The following is a 14,887-nucleotide window of genomic DNA, read 5'->3' as shown; positions in this document are numbered from 1 at the left end:
CACATGTACTGCTTTACTGAATTTTGAACAAAATCCCCAAAATACAAAAATCACATAATTATGGAGATAAAATTAACTGCACTAGCCCCAGTTTAGCTTCACAGTATTACCAGAAACAACTTTAGAATTATCAACAGTTCTATGGTTGTATTGATTGCTCCATTAATGGGTAATTAAAAGTCAAGCTGAATTACATAGGAAGCCGAAGGAGATAAATCAAAGTATTAAAAGACTAATGAAAATAAGGTTATATGTGCACACTACACTTTCAAGAAGCCATTTATAAGCATCTGTAATATTATCTCTCATTAAATGCCTTTGAGCCTTTCTAAAAGCTGAACTCTTTTACTCTAAAAGTCACTCAGCAAAGCTCCAGAAGAGCAGAATTTTGAGAACTACTTCTTATCATGACTAAAACTGGCCTTATAATGAGAAATACTCACAAAGAAGCCTTCTTCCCTGAAGATGTAATAAAGAATAATTGTGTATAGATGTAAAGGAGTTGTCTGAAACACATGGGACAAGAACTCTCACATGAAAACAGCATTTCATCTATAGTTCAACTATTTCAAGAAAAGCTACAGAAATGTTTATTCTGCACATCTGGCATGGAACTTAAATACTTGGTAGCAATCAACTCTGCTCTCCCAAAGCACTTGAAGTTTCAGCAGCTGGTATGCAGTAATTTTTACAGTTTACCTTACTGCTATATAGGATGAACCCACAGAAATAGGAGAAAAACATGTAAGAACTGAAGTTGATGATGTTTTGCATTACAGCTGCTTCCTACAGGGAAGACTTCGACTTGTTTTCATATTTTCTCCAGCAAATAGAGAACACATCAGATTGCCAGACTGCTTTTTTTTCCCCCCTTTTTTTGTATCTTATCAAATTTGGAAGATATTTTTCCAACAGTATATTGTGTGTATTCTGCAGACAGTATCAGATAGTCATGTATATGCACAATACATAGGAGAACCCACTGTCAGCATACTTTACGATGCAGGTGTAAAAATTTACTCCATTACACTCAGTGATGTGAAGAATTTAGGGACACAGTTTAGCAGTAGACTTGGTGGTATTAGGTTAGTGTTGGAAAGATCTTTTCTATCCTAAATTATTCTATGATTCTATGTAAACACTTGCTGGGGGGGTTTATCTCATTAAAAATGCACAACTTTTCCTTTTTCTTCAGGAAGTTATTAAGGCACTTTCATAGTGTGAGATAAAACAATTCAGCACACTTCTAAAGAACCAGTACTATATTTTTAAGCTCCTAGCTGCAAAGGTTGCAAAGGCAACTTTCTGACTAAAGATTAAGCAGAGATTATTACATGCAACAGAGTTCTAGATCCCTGTGCTAAGGCTCATAGTTTCCCTGAGCCATGGTAAAAACTAGCCAACACCTTCTTGGTTTTCATCTTGAACTTTAAGAATAACAGCAATATAGAGAAGAACCATCTTACTTCATGATGCTACCATATGGGAACTATAAGATCGACAATTAAAATGAGCAATGGACCATTCAGTAGGAAGACGGCTTTTCCCCAGCTTCTGTTTTTAAATTAAAGGAGGCTCTTGCGCCCATCACAGCAGTCAGCTACCTACAGACACTTGGTGAATAATAAGAAGGAATGAAATCCCTTCCAACCAGAACAACTAAAAACTGTGGTTCAGGTCTACACTTAAAAACCACTATGTGCAAGTGAATTACCATTGAGATTCATAAGAACAGACAACACTCCCTTGGAATCTGGGCATCTTCCCATTCTCCCCATGACAGGAGACAGCTGAGTAAAGAAGACAGCACCCATAAATTCAGTGTAAATTGTATGATTCAGTTTTCTGTTGTAAGAACTTTCATAAACACAGGCTTCTACTTTCAACAATTTTGGAGCTGAGAAAAAACAGATACTCTCACATTTACCAACTCAAGTTACCAGAGAGAATACCAACAGGATCAATTTCAGGGCTTCCAGAGATGATCCCCATAACTTCTTGTACCATTATCAACTGAGTGAATCATCCAACCTTGTTCTCTTAATAGATGAGTACTACCACTTTCCTTTTTTACAAGTAATCCTTTGTTTAGTAAAATGTTTAGGGAAAAAAGAACACTAAGTGAACCTTTCTGATTCCCTCTGCCTGACTCACTGAGATTCTTTGGTCCCCCGTGTAAGCAGAGCCAAATCTCATCATCTCTATCTCCTTATTTTTCAGAAAAGTAACTGAATCATTTTGTGCATGCACACAAAACACATGTCACCAAAAAAGCAGTTCTCAGTCATCCTCTAGTGACTTCCATCACACACGTTTGTTTCCTTGCTTTGGGGTTTGTTTTTTTTTTTTTGTAGCAGATCAAGCTATTAAGAGTTCTTCTCAAATTTGACTCTTCCCAAACAAACAAGCAGGTTGTAACTGTTTCCAATGCAGGTTGCACTCCTAGAACAAGGAATTCAAAACGTCAAGGCTCTAAACTAAAAACAGAGTTATCTTTAGGAATGGAAGCTGAGATCCAGGTTTTAATTATATAAAAAAACACATGCATATCCTCCTCCCCTAGCAAAGTTGGCCGAACAATTAGAGGATATATTGCACATCATCAAAAATTTACACAAAAGACTATGTGGCAGAACAGAGATTGCTACAAAACTCCCTAAATCAAATTAGAATATATTGCTAATGGAAGAATCGCATTCAGGTGAGTGCTTTAACTAAAAAACATGAAGTATTTATACAGGCCTTTATAAACGAAATATTCTGGAATTGTGGTTATACTGACTGATTTAAATACTATCACAACTTGGATTGAGGAAAAAGGAACCTCTAGGCAGATAGTATTTGTCCCACTCATTAGAGTCAATTAAAAATTTTAAAAAGAAATACAAAAACCCCCACAATATCAAACCAACACAGGAGATTAACTGATTTGACAAGACAAAGAAATTCAAAAATAGGATTATTAAAAGAAAATAGATCCAAAATTCAAAAAATAGTAAACATTATGTATACACAATTAAAATTCTGAAAGATACCTTAAGTACTTCCTAAGTAGACATATTTACAGTTTTTAAAACAAATATTAAAAAATCCCAAGATCTCTCCATGACAAGCATTGCAAAAACTTTTTAAACTACATTTCATACTAAAAGCCTCGATGACTTTAAGAAAATTGTTATTAGAAATATACTCAAAACAACTCATAACAACTTTACTTCATAAGTTTTGATTTGGAATAGTGAGGGACATGATAGGAAAATGGCACGGCCTACACCTTGTGGCAAGGAAAACCAACACACTTTGGAAAACATAAATAGCTCTTTTTAATGCATGCTTACGTGTATGCTTAATATTTGCAGTGTTCTATTTTTGCTTTCAGTATGTCAAAAAGCTTCACATAACTAATATATGCTCAGATAAGCCTAGTTAGAAGAATGCAGGCACACTAAAATATTGATATACAAGTTAGATGTTTTACTTAGATTCTGCAACTGAGTAAGTTTATCAGGAAAGAAACCATCATTCTGTATTCTATTTCCTATTATAATGACAAAGCAAGTTATTTTAAGGGACAAAGGTATAATTAAAGCAAGGTGAACAAAGCCACCCTTGCCTTTGTTTACCAAGGTATAAAGGAAGTTTCTAAATGTAACTAAATTGTTTCTTTAGAATCCCACGTGAAACATTAACAACCTATTGTTTTGCCTTGTGTTTATTGACAAAAATGCTTTCAATCCTTTTTGTCCCCCTCAAATCACATAAAACAATAGCTGAAAAGCAGACAGAAGCAGAGATACTAGAATGCATGTCTGAAATGTAACCAAAGAATACATTTCAAGTAGAAAGATTAAGGGAGGGCTAAAATTACGCATTAAAAAAAGTTACTGAGACAATGAGCTTGGGAGAGTTTTGAGAGTCAGAGGAAGTCAAATCAAGGATTAGCTGAGCTGAGTATCACAACTATGATAATGTTACTTAACCCTCCAAAACACATGTAATAAGTTTAATTTGCCAAGGATTAATGCAGGAATACTAATTCTTGCCTTTTAGAGACAAAGTTCCTTTGCTCCTTAAAAACAGTTTAGAAATTACTCAAACAATGAAGAAAAAATAAACATAAGCTCCATATTTTTTAAACAAACTAGAATTAGTTTTCTATGCCTAGAAGACTCAGGGAAAAAACTAACCTAATTTTCAAAAGTTCAAAGAATCTGGAAATTCCTAGTCATTCTCAGATGAGAGATTTTAAAAGATACCTTTCAAGAGATACAAATCAAAGTTTCATTAAACTCATGTATTTAATTATTTCTGTGATGGTAATTTTCCTACAGCACAGCTCTGTATTGTGCATAAAAGACCAAGCACACCGTTGAATAAAAACCAGAAATATGTGAACTACTCATGAGTAACAAGAAAGTACTGAAAAAAAAAAAAAAGCATTATCAAACTATTAATATAAAAGATGAGGAAACTTCAGTGACATGCCTACCAAATAGCTTTCTTTTAAACTGTTACATAGTAGGTTTTATTTATTATGTCTACATTGAACAAATCAAATTCTGAATTGTCTTGTAATAGGAATGAACTTTGTGATTCCTTTCTACAGAGCAACCAAACACTGCAGAACCTGCTGTCAAATCCTGACACTGCAACATGACTAGAACTTAATCAACTTCTAACCCAAAACCTTTGGACTTTATTGTTCACACTCAAAAAGCATTATTCTCATCAACTTGAGATCTGAATTTCCTAAGGACAGAAGGAATTCTCTACAACCCTAACTTATGCACAGATGCAGAGCTCACCAGGTGAAGGTCTTCAGCAAATGTTATATGAAAAGCCAGATTACATGAAACTCTCATGTACAACCTTAATGCTGTCTCAACATGTATTAAAACATTTAGAAAAGGATATAATAATTTCAGTAAAAGCTCATGAGGCAAGCTGCACTAATTACATATCTCAAGAAACACACTTAATGCTTAGGGAAAAAAAATAAGTGTATGTTGGTAGAAATTGTTTTGCAAGATTGCTGAGACTGATTTGAGAAGCAGTGCATTTATTCTGTGGTGTTAAACCAGCTGTACAAGAAGTTCTTGACTCTTGGGCACTGACATTCCACACCTACAAAAAGGCAGTGCTCAGATCTTCATTGATCAAAAGGAGGCAGGGTCTTCAGCTCTGCTCCTGCTATAGGAGGCATTCAAACAACTGTGTCACGTGCACAACACAGGTAAGTTTGGCAAACCATGCTGTGAAGTGATTCAGACATGCACATGAAATATTGAGGTCCCAGTTGCACTCTTAAGGGAATCTAAAAATCACTACTGCTCTTTAGTCAGGATATTACAGAAAAAAAAAAAAATCACAGGGCAACAATGTGTTCTTAATGCTATTTTTGATCAGTGTGACTCACACTTAGACAGTCACATAGAAATAGGTGGGAAAAGAAGATTGGTCAAGATGGGTTAAACATATATTATTTATCCTACACATAGTAAGTGTTGACACGAATAGTATCAAAAATGAAAGAAACATTTAAATTGAGCAAAAGTAAGCACTTTCACATGCACAAGCCAAATATGCTTACTCTCCTTGACTGCAACATTTAATGTTATTAAATCTTGGGGGATTTTTTTGGAACTATGAACTTTGCTACATCTTCCTACTACACCTGAATAACATCTTTGAATAATAAAGGCAAAAACAATCTGCTTAAAATCCTTGGCATGCATCAAAACTACCTGATGCCCATACTTAAAATTGATCTAGAGTCATGGAACAAGGACAAAACACCAAATAATCACCTACTGTACCCTTGCATTTTTTGCAGGTTTTTTTTATTAGTACATATTAGTGATTTGCCTAAATAAGTTTCATTTATAAACTCTTCTCTTTAAACAGAGAGTCCAGAATGTTGTTCATACAATTACCCAAGGTAAACATATAAACCACAGTTCTAAAAATGAATTTTTATGCTAAGTAAAAAACGAAAGAGTTAAATTTCACATTCAATATTTTGTTATTTGCTGGTAGGTTTTGGGTTGGGTTGGGACTTTTGGGGGGGTTTGGTGTTGGTTTTGGGGGTTTTTGTTGTTGTTTCCCTGTCTTTAATAGATTACTTTTTAAGCACCTTGAATCAGTTTTTCCAGCTATTGTGTAACTTATCTTTAGAAAGTAATCTTTTCTATACCACAACAACTTGTTGCAAAGAAGAGTAACTAGTGCAACACATTTATTTACCAAGGACACCCTGTGATCCTGAGGAAGTCTCTTCTGTACAGCAAAAAGAAAACATATTGGTCAACAAGCAAGTTTCTCACTGAAACCACACCTTTCCTTGCAAGCAATGCAAAACTTCCTGAGCTACATATTGTGCTAGAAAGCTCCCCTGCCCCTTCCATGGTATTCTTATTAGGCCTATTGTAACAGAATGAGAATCCAAGATAAACAAATTAATCTAATATTCTAGAATAATTTGAAAGGGCACTTAAGTTGGCAACCTTTTCTTATAAAAGACAGTACTTCAACAAGAAGTGAGTTGTAAATTTCATACAAATACTGAAAATAAAAGCAACCTTTTGACCTTAAAACTCATGGATGCACACATTTAACTATTTCCCTCTTTTTGAATCACTACTGTAGTTCACAAGGGGAGTATTGCACATTTTGAACAGAACGTTTATTTTATTAGTTGGAAAAAAAGAACAGAGGACTTTTGTTATATACATGACCAAAACCTCTACAAAACATGCATTTATAGTACGGCGCATTCCTTTCATAGGACATCAATTCATTTATGCATTATCCATGTCAAAATGAAAGTATGGTACAATGAAGTTTTCAGTCAGTATATGTCCACGGCCTTCCACTCTCCAATGTGGACTAAAATTAGTAGCATGCCCAAGCCATAAAAGACGCCAAATAGTGGGTCTCTGTTTCAAAACTGAAGGAAAGCTGGGCTACTATGTTGCCAAGTCCACAGCACCTGTTGCATTAACAGCACAAAATGAAACTGCAAGCAAACAGTTACAAGAAACTGTATCATCTTCATACTCAGAACAGCGCAGAAATTTCAAATGCATTTTAACACAAACCACTTTAGTAATGGTTCATAACTTCCAAAACAATTGAGTATTTAACTTATAATAAAAGTTATTTAGCAAATAATACTGCTTGGGAGTAGAAATTATTATTCAATAGGTCTCCTTAAACTGGGAAAATGTGAAAGAACACACAATCACCTGGTGTTAGGCAAATTCCATGTAATCTGAAGGATCTTTTGGTTATAATAGAAACTACAGATACATGCTGTTGCAAAATGCAGTAGGAAGTCAAGATACGGTTTCTGGTTAGTATCTTACAAACACAAGCTTGCATTACAAACAACTGCAGAGCTCTAGTAAGTGGTTTTGAGTCAAGCTTAAAAACCACACCAGAGTATTCTCCCTTTCACAAAGCATTTGTTACAGTATCAAAAAGTCAACAATTTCTAGTGCATATCAATGCTATCCAAGCCTTATAACTGTATCTACTTCAACTGGGGCCAAGGTAAAACTAGTACCTGTCTGAATTCTCACCTACTTCCCCTAGAATTGCAGAATTTTGCTTAAAAACACATCACCTGCCCCCAAAATGCAGAACAAATGAGTGAGTAAAACACTCAAATACTACTTCCTGTAAACCAATTTATGAAACTCACTACTGAATCCATTCAAACCTAGTTAGAGTAATGCACCATAGAAAAAACTGCCTTAAACAAGACAGTCTTGTTAATACTATCTGTGTATACATACACACCATACACTCACATCAGACTAAAAAAATGAGCTATTCAAACAATACATGTAACCTTCTAGGAAACAGAGACATCTTATCCCTGAAGTTTTTCTTCGGCCCTTATTTGAACTTGACTTACTGGTTGCATCCAACCAAAATATATCCACAAGGACTACAATTAGTAATCCAATCCAATTAAAGATATTGGGATCCATTTATAGGTTCCTACCAAAAAAAAAAAAAAAATTAAAAACCAAAACCAAACAGTCCTACAAACTTAATATGCTTACTTTAAAAGCCAAAATAAGCTTCCTTCTCTACCTCATGTACACTTTTTCCATATTACTGTAAACAAGCAGATCTTGCCTATAGAGCAGCTAACAGAAATATGCTTAAAATGTTACCTGGCATAAGTTAAAGTCTACTTATCTGCATGCTTCTTGCTTTGAGAAATAAAGACATCTATGTGCAAAGTGTGGGGAACCATGTTTGCCTGTTAGTAAAGTTTTAGCAAGATCTAAACAAACATTAGCAGAAGAGACTGTTCTATGTTTCTTCAGTACCGAAAAAAGTTGGCAGTGCAGGTATCAGGCACATCATAATTTTTGTAATAAAACTCTTAAATCAGAGACTGGGACACGTTTTTATATAAATTATGAGATGATGTATGAGATATATGAGACATATACAAGGAGCCAGTCAACTAATAACTAGTGGTAGTAATTAAAGAAAAAAAAAAAACTCGAATAAAGGTCAAGAGAGATTAAATTGTTTATCCTTTTAAGCTGCAGGGAAATAAGATTTCTTTTTTTTACGTTTAATCAACGTATCATGGGAGAACGTGAAACAGTCCTGGCTATTTCACGCCTCTTGGATTCCCATCCAGAAGTAAACTAAGAAGCGGTGCCCATACAAAGCAACCCCGCAGCCTATAAGCCCGGTAGTGCTCGTTACATCACGATCATTTGCATTTAAACTACAATATATAGCGGTGCGATCTCGCTGCCGAGGGGCGTCGCGCTGACCCCCTGCCAGGCAGGGCCCCCCGCCGCTCGCACCGTTCTGGGGGCGGGGGGTCCCCGCACAGGCACCCCCGGCGGGGCAGCGCGGGCACGCCCGGCCTTCCCCGCCCCGCGGCGGCACCTGCCGGGACCCCGCCCGGGCAGACCCCGCCGCAGGCCCGGCCCGGGGCAGCCGCCGGTCACCCGGGGCAGCCGGCTGCGCATCAACTTTTGCATGTGGGCCGCAGCCTCCATGATGGCCGGGGCGGGCGGGGGCGAGCGGGGGGGCCGGTTTGTTTACTTGCAGCCAGAGCCGGCGACGGCGGCAGCAGCAGCAGCAGCAGCAGCATCCCTTGTGCGAGGCGCTGCCACCGGCGGCCCGGCGGGCGCGGAGCTATTCTTAGCGCAGGGGCTGCACGGGCGCACACGCACACACACGGACACGCTCGCGCACACGCACAGAAGTTCCCAGCGGATAAAATCCCGCGCTAGTCCCGGCACTGGCGCCCGCCGCACGGACACGGAGAGGGGAAGGCGGGGAGGGGCCACCGCCGCGTGGGAACCGCCGGCCCCGCGCACCCAGCGCCCCCGGGGCGCGCGCCCTGCCCTGCCCTGCCCCTACCGCCCCCCCTTCCCCGTTACATAACCTCTCCCCGCCGAAACGCCCCCGCCCCGCCCTTCCCCACCCCGGCCCCGCACCCCCGGCGGGGCGACCCCCGCCCCTCCGCCCCGCTCCCGCCCCGCCGCCGGGGCTAGGCCACGGGCGCCCCCGCCCCGCGCTCCCCGCCGCCCCGGCCCCGCCGCGCCGCCGCCCCGCATCCCCTCCCCGAGCGCCCCCGCCGCCGCCCGAGCGCCCCTGCCGCCGCCCGGCCCCTCCCGCCCCGTACCTGCAGAGGCGGCGGCGCCGCGGGCGCTGCTGTGGAGCCCGAGGGCGGCGGCGGCTTCGGGGGGAGAAGGGGAGGGAGGGCGCCGCTGCCTCCTCCCCTGTCCCCCCGCCGGGCTCGGCGGTCCCTGGCGGCCGGTGTCTCCGCGGGGGCGGGAGGAGGCGGCTCCGGCCCCAGGGCGCTGGCGGCGGCGGCTACATGGAGCTGCGCGCCCCGCTACGCAGGGAGGCGCCCGGGCGGGCAGCGCGGCCGCAGCATCGATGCGCGGGGTCAGGAGGGCGGCGGCGGCGGCGGCTCCCCCCCGGCGCACTCACCCCGGAGCCGCCCGGGCCCCGCTCTCGGCTCCTCCCGCCGCCTCCGCCGGGCTCGTTATTGACTTTCAGGAAAACTCCCGACGTCACCGGCTCCCCCCGAGTGTCTCCCCCTCCGCGGCGGCGGCGGCGGCGGCGGCGGCATCCCCGGCTCTCGCGAGAAGCGCGGCGGGGACGGGGGGGCCGCCAGACAGCGCGGGGGGAGCCAGACAGAGGGGGGCGGCTGAGGTGAGGGTGGGGGGGGCGGGCGGCAGGGAGGGAGGAGGAGGAGGGAGCGGCGGAGGGAGGAGGGAGGACGGGGGAGGCGAGGCGAGGCAGCCCGTCCGTCCGTCCGCCCGCCCGGCAGGCAGGCAGGGGCGGGAGCCGAGCAGAGCGGCGTGTCCCGTCCCGCCGCGGGGCCGCGGGTGGGAGCGGGAGGATGGATGGATGGATGCAGGCAGGCAGCGGCGTTCGCCGGCGCTGCGCCGCACCGCGCCTGGGTCTCTCCTTTCGGCATCGCGGCCCCTCGCCAGCCCCGCGTGCGTGTCCCGGGGTTTGTCCCCTTTGTTCTCGAACTCTGCAGTTACGCAGCCCCCCGCCCCCAGCTCGCCCTGGTACCCGGAGTGGTCCACTTGTCTCTGCAAACTCCTCCAGGAACAGAACTACCAGTTACGCCGCAGGAAGCAGTAATTCATCCCTCGCTGAAGTGTTTAGTGGATGCGCCAGCCTTAGTACTGCTAATTGTCTGCAGGCTTCGCCTTACCCCAACGGGTAAACACCTAGAGAAAGCGTACACCGGCGCTCCCGAGCGTCTGCCTCTTCCCGTTGCCACAAGCATTGTCGGAGCGGAGCACTGCAGGGTGCTGAGCACGGCGGTCCCCCGGCTCGGCAGTGCTGCCTCTGGCGCTGCGCAGGCCGGGGATGCCTGGCCTGCTGCGCCCTGCCGCAGCCACCGCCGAGCCTGCTCCTGCAACCCCAAGCAGTGCCTGAGGTTCATAGGTACGGTGCTTTCGACGCTTTGTTCACGGCTAAGTGGCTGTGTGTATGTGGCTACTTACAGGAGTTCAGTGCACATAAAGATGTCTTCTATCGTTTATGGTTTCAATAATACGCACAAATTAATTTTCTCTATAAATGCATCTATTATACACGCAGTTCACACTGACTTATGTCAGAACCTGTTATTGCAAAGGAGAAATAGATGTTTTGGATTGCTTGAAATGTTATTTGCTCTGATTCATCAGTGCAGAATTTTTTTCTAAAAACACACATTCATTAAAATTACATTACAAAAAAATGTTTCTCTAGCATTAACTTCACCTTTATTTTCTAAGCTTTCCTCTTTGTATCCCACCTTCTACAACTCTTTGAAACATCAGACTTCCTAGTCTGTGTGCCACTACAGGGCTTCAGAGAGATTTTTTGAGAATCTAAATAATCATATGAGTTGGCACAGGACTGGAAATTTGCCTCCGGGGGCACTGAATCCTTTCCCTGCTGCGGCAAGCAACCACACCAATAATCCCATTCATAAATATGCTGAGTTTCCTCTTAGAACTATGAAGTTTGTTTGCTGCACTGTTCTCAGTAGCAGGCTACAGCCTAAGCTCACCGTTCCCCTAACCGAAGAAAAACAAAATTTATACTGTATTTGATCAATGCATCTTTTTGAAAAAGAAGTTAAAAAGGACCTTGCCAAGCATTACTTCCTTTCCCAGAATTTACCGTTCGGTCTTCCTCTTTCTCAGAAACACTTTAGTAAAGTGAGCATCTTATTAGCCATCAATATTCACAGAGAACCATAGTATCAATTATTAAAATATGTTTATTCACTAATGTCTCCTTTGATCATTGCCACTGTGCTGCTCCTGAAAAACTGAAGGTGTAGTTCTTGGAATGTGCCTTGTGTTTGCTGCAATTCCTCTGAAGGGCTCAGAACCTAAGGCAGCATGAAATCTGCATGGGCAGTAGCTGATAGACTGCCAATCAACTGTTCAGGTGCCAAATGCTGAGTGTGAAATCCGGGCCCACAGAAAGTCCTGGTATTTGATATCACTCAGGTCATTCCTGCTATATGTTAATCCCTGCCACTCACAGTTGCAAATTTGTTATTAATAAAGTATATTTGTGTGGTTGGTCACCCTAATTGATATCTTCAAATCTTAAAAAGCCAGCTATGAAATACTTCCTGTATGAGGACAGTAAGTTTGCTTACATTTATAAATAGATATTTGGTGTAAATCACCTTGGAAAAATCAAACCTAAAAGCACATTTATACACTTTTTAAACGAAAAAAACCCTTGCACCATGCTAAGAAAAAAAGATTAGATAACATTTACCTACAAGGAGAGATAGTCTTCTATACTTTTATTTTTATACAAGTTGCTGAAAATGAAACTGTGGGCTGAAATGTCATTTTGATCTGGAGTTTAAACATGTATTTTTCAGCAACACCTGATTAGTATAATTTTATTCTATCTGTGTAAAGAGACAATCATTCATGGGTAAATAATTTTTTAAATTCAGCATGACTTTGAAATCAGATTCACTATCATCTTACTCCTTATAAATCAAGTATCAGTGCTCTGTTTGGAAATCCATGGTTTCTAGCTGCTCCTAAGTTTTTGATCCTGCTCAGCTTTATATATTGACCTCGGTGTGCTGAATCTAAATGATACTTTTTGTATGGACTATTAGAAGTACTATATAAATAAGTGCTGCTATGCAATGATTTTTTTCTCTCTCTAGAACAGATAATAATTTTGTTCCATAGTACCGTACTTCAAGGCTTCAAAATGATTTCTTGTAAAGAGTTAATCACTGTAAATTGGGCAGAAATGACCCCTTGATTAATAACCAAACAGAGGTATACCTCTTTCAGAAATAAAATGGCTGTGATGTACATACTGTGAACATAATGAGGTTGTAAGTTCTGCAGAAATGACATAATTTTCAGATTAATTACAATGTGACATGAATTTAATGAACATAATAACAGCATATGCTAATGAAGGAAGTATTGCAGTTCACATGAGAAGGAGAATAGGGCTGCATGTAATTTCAGGAAAAAATAGGAACCTCTGATGTTACATGTTCCAATTGCAGTCATGAAACCAAACAAATAAAACCCATTCATTGTCATCTATCTGGCACCATCGAGAAGGTTGATAAACTTTTGTATGATCACCTGTAATCATCATTTCAACAGAAACCAAAGGGAAAACCTGCAGATAATCTCAGTATAAACCTGTCCATTCCAAGGCAAAAAAGGGTGTTGTTTCACTTAACATATTCATGTTAAGTATTATCACTACCAGAGTGATAGGATCTAAGATTACAGAGATTTACGTCCTGAAAACAAATAGTTAAATAGAAGATTCTGCCTGCAGAATCAGTTCGCTCTGCCTCTACGGGTTACATCGCCTTCAGCTTAATTTCGTTCCTTGTTTCTCATGTCAGCTAATAAGCTTGCTTCATGTAAGACTGCATAAAGAAAGACAAAACAAAACAATAAACCAAATCAAGACAAACCAAACAACTTGAAGTGCAGCAATTTCATTAAAAACAAAAAGAAGAATGATAAAAAAAGGACAATGGGTCAGATGACACTCTCTGGTATTAAACACCCTTTTACCGTCTGCCTTGTTTTCGTTTGAAAACACACACAAATATCAGTGGAAACTAACCGACAGGAGAGCAACGAAATTTGCTCCACATAAAATGATGCTTAAAATGTATGTCATGCCTTTTTTTTGTAGTGAAGTTAAGGTGTTGCCTGCAAGAGTTGTGGCTTATATTTCACGTATATGTATAGCTCTTAAAACCTGAAACACCTCTGTTAGTGAGTTGAAGTTCAGCTACTACAAGGGGTGAACCTGTTCAGCTTGTGTTGAGCTCTGACTCTGGCTTCTCTGTACTGTTGAGTGCACACAGCCACTTCAGGACTTTAACCACTGCCATCTGCATTGTAGTCATCTTGTGACAATTGGATTTCTCAGAACAAGAAAGAGCTCATGGTAAAGCTGTAGAATTCAGATAAGACACAGGAAAAATGTGGGCAGGGGATGTTGCAATCCGCTGGATATTAGGAGGAAACAGAACTTGTGGTCAGTTGGATTTTACAGTGCATATCTTTTCCCTTTCTGTTGCATTCACTTCTGAGTATATTTATTGCTTTAATCTCTTGCTTCTTTGTCTGTAGTCTCTTGTATTTTTCTATTTTTAATTTATTTATTTCTTTTTTGTATTTCTGTCTCTGTGGTTGCCTCAGAGGGCAATATTCCACTACATGTCCCCAAATATCTGTGATGTTTGAGTTAAAAAATTAGAGAGTAATTTATTTATTTTTAATATAAAAACAGTTGAGAAAAGAACCCTCAGCCTGGACTCTGGATTTTGCCTCTGCAGGCTGTTTTGCTACACGTGTCACCAGTTCCATGAAACTGCTTCAGCACCACCCTCGGTGGCTGGCTGGGGTGGCTTTTGTTGCTGTCTGGCTCCTACACAAAATTGTCTGGATACAGAAAGTTGTCCTTTGCTCAGATGGTCACAGTTCATCAGTGCTTACAAAATTTAAGCCCTTATGAACTCATATAGATATATATATACACTCATACTATTATTATAAATTTAGACCTGCAGGTTGTAGGCTATCCGTGAGAACACAGTAAAGCAAGATAGCAATAGAAAGTCATTCTGTCCACCTATATTTGGCTGAGCAGTACCATAATTATGCTGAACACCATAGAGACTTTGGATAAAAGACTGTAAATATCAGTTGATTGTATTTATTTTACAGCATGTTATTATTGCCTTATTATTTATCCTCTGAAGATTTTAAAAGATGTTTTCCTTCCCCTTCTTTCCCATACTCCCACACACTGGAGGTCTACAAACACTGTGAAAGGCACATGCCCTACCCCAGTGACCTTA

General features: G+C 41.4%; 1 protein-coding gene across 2 annotated transcripts in view; it reads right to left on the bottom strand.

Annotated features, from left to right (window-relative positions):
• Positions 1–10,066, bottom strand: part of AKT3 (AKT serine/threonine kinase 3) — a 150,349-nt gene extending 140,283 nt beyond the window's left edge. The window contains exon 1 of one of the 2 annotated variants that reach the window (XM_048296301.1): positions 9,979–10,066. The gene's annotated coding sequence lies outside the window, so the exon portion shown is untranslated. Of the gene's footprint in view, positions 1–9,667; positions 9,931–9,978 lie in introns of those variants that run through there. The other variant, XM_048296300.1, reaches the window with a different exon arrangement.
• Positions 10,067–14,887: the final 4,821 nt, after the last annotated feature.

Source organism: Corvus hawaiiensis, chromosome 3 (genome assembly GCF_020740725.1).
Source record: "Corvus hawaiiensis isolate bCorHaw1 chromosome 3, bCorHaw1.pri.cur, whole genome shotgun sequence".
NCBI lineage: Eukaryota > Metazoa > Chordata > Aves > Passeriformes > Corvidae > Corvus > Corvus hawaiiensis.
This window is presented reverse-complemented; position numbering and strand designations above follow the sequence as displayed.